Source organism: Grampus griseus, assembly GCF_964374135.1.
Source record: "Grampus griseus genome assembly, chromosome: 3".
Taxonomy (NCBI): domain Eukaryota; kingdom Metazoa; phylum Chordata; class Mammalia; order Artiodactyla; family Delphinidae; genus Grampus; species Grampus griseus.
In genome coordinates, this window is record NC_139019.1 from 5,540,561 (window position 1) to 5,543,224 (window position 2,664).

The window sequence follows — 2,664 nt, forward strand, 5'->3', positions numbered from 1 at the left end:
GACATTTAAACTTTTCTTAGGATGATTTCTCTGTGGAGTGGAATGTTTAACTCGTGACTTGGACTTACGTTTGTCAACTATAATCTGATTATTGATGAAACCAAAAGGATTGTTTTGGTAGAGTCCTCACTCTTAACTGAATTACATTCAGGAGGGATCAGCAAATTTTAAAAATAGTCTTAGATTTCTGGTTTTGCTTCTAATTTCTGTGCACTGTGTATGCAGAATTTGAGGAGTCTTGCTGTGTACCCAAACATATGCAACATGTATGTAGTTTTAAAGTTATTTGTGCAATGACCTGAAAGTTTATATACGAAATTGTCAGCAGTTTCCCTGTCCCCAACTTCTGAATTTTTTTAACTATTGTGAATCACCATTGCTTTCTTTCTGTCTAATGTTTGAAAATTATTTGTATTTCCATTTCTAAATACATTTTTAAAATGACTTTCCAATGACAACCTATTGGAATATAGCACCCCATAACGGACTGATGGGGGCTTAGTTATTATCTGGAATCTTCTACATGCACTTAGTGTGTTTAGCTGTGTAAAACATAAAAGTCAGCCTGGCCTTTATCCTGGAAATGTACAGCTGAAAAGACGACCTGACATGGATAATTTCATTAAGGTTCCTGTTTATCATGTTATTTTGGAAGGAATTTTAATACTCTGGCTAATCAGACTTCTTTTTCTCTAAAACACACAAGCTACAAGAACGAGTTCTGATCTTACAGTCAAGGAAAAGGAAGAACTGATTGAAGCTTGGCAACCAGAACCTCTTGTTTCTCTTGTCTCAAGAGACCTTCCTGCTGTCAACCATAGTATTGTTTCAGGCCCTCCAAAAGCCATAACATTGTGGTGAATGGAAAAGAAGGTATAAACTTTGCCTCGTTCAATTTTCTTGGATTGTTGGATAACCCTAGGCTCAAGGCAGCAGCTTTGGCATCTCTAAAGACGTATGGTGTGGGAACTTGTGGACCTAGAGGATTTTATGGCACATTTGATGTGCACTTGGATTTGGAAGACCGCCTGGCAAAATTTATGAAGACAGAAGCAGCCATTATACACTCATATGGATTTGCCGTGATAGCCAGCGCTACTGCTGCTTACTGTAAGAGAGGGGACGTTGTGTCTGTAGATAAAGTGGCCTGCTTCGCTATTCAGAAGGGATTACAGGCATCACGTAGTGAAAGTAAGTATTTAACCATAATGATACGGATGACCTGGAACAACCACTAAAAGAACAAGAGACTGAAGATGAAAAGAATCCTTGCAAGGCTCGTGTAACTCGACGTTTCATTGTAGTCGAAGCGTTGTACATTAATACTAGAACGATTTGCCCTCTTCCAGAACTGGTTCAGTTAAAGTACAAATATAACGCAAGGATCTTTCTGGAGGAAAGCCTTTCGTTTGGAGTCCTGGAGGAGCATGGCTGAGGAGTCACTGAGCATTTTGGAATCAGTATTGATCATATTGATCTTATCAGTGCCAACACGGAGAATTCACTTGCTTCTGTTGGGGGTTTCTGCTGTGGTAGGTCTTCCGTAACTGACCGTTTGTGACTTTCCGGCCAGGGACACTGCTTTTCAGCTTCGTTACCCCTCCCCTGTTAGCTGCTGCTGCCACTGAGACACTCAACATCACGGAAGAAAATCCAGGAAAAGTGCAAACGATCCATAAAGCTTTACAAGGCATTTCTGGATTAAAAGTGGTGGGTGAGTTCATTTCTCCGGCATGTCACCTCCTGCTGGAAGAGAGCACTGGGTGTCGAGAAAGAGAGGTTAAACTACTTCAGGAAATTGCAACTCAGTGCATGGACAGAGGCATCACGTGAACTCAGGAGCACTACCTGGAGAAAGAAGAGAAGTGTCTCCCTCCTCTGTGCATTAGGGTTGTGGTCACAGGGGAACAAACAGAAGAGGAACTGGAGAAAGCTGTGTCCACGATCAGCAAGGTGGCCCAGACCATGCTGCTTTAGTCTGGGGCCTGGCGGTTGCTCACCACGCAACACGCAGACAGACCTCAGAGTCACTGCAGGGCGAGCCAGAGGGGGCCTGCGGGTACAAGACGGGGTGTCACTAGATGAGAAGGATGCTGGTTACTTAAAAGAAAACACATCCAAAAGCCCAAGTAATGACAGCATATAACTGATATTTAAATTCTGCTATTTTATACTATTTAAATGTTTTATTAACACTAGGTTTTTATATTCTTCTTTTTGTTGTCATTGTTTAAAAATGGAGCTTCAGTTTCTCTTCTTTCCCTTCTAATGGTAAAGATTGTGAGCACTCCTTAACATCTCATAGAAAATTGTTTGCAACATTAAAGCTTAGAGGCAATTCAGCATATACGTTACAAAAGGTATTGAAGATCTAATTCAACCATATCTTTTTCAGTCTTCGTCATGTGAAACTCAATTGTGGTTAATATATAGAGGAATACTTTTTGTGTGATTATTATAAACTTTTCATGATAATATATTGAATCCTAGAATTTTTATATACACTAAATACTGATGTTGCACCGTTTATAACAGTGAATCTTAGCATCCTTGACCAGAGAATAGTCATTATACTTCCTAAGTGAGCAACAATTTAAATCAAATACTATTTTATTTTAGTAAGTTGACCTTTACATTCATTATGTGTTGACTTCTAATCTGTTT

At 39.7% G+C, this 2,664-nt stretch overlaps 1 pseudogene across 1 annotated transcript; it reads left to right on the top strand.

Annotated features, from left to right (window-relative positions):
- The first annotated feature begins 1,040 nt into the window (after positions 1 to 1,040).
- On the top strand, positions 1,041 to 1,977 carry LOC309821245 (serine palmitoyltransferase 1-like; annotated as a pseudogene). Its single transcript has one exon. The product of its transcript is annotated as a serine palmitoyltransferase 1-like (transcript).
- The last annotated feature ends 687 nt before the right edge of the window (positions 1,978 to 2,664 follow it).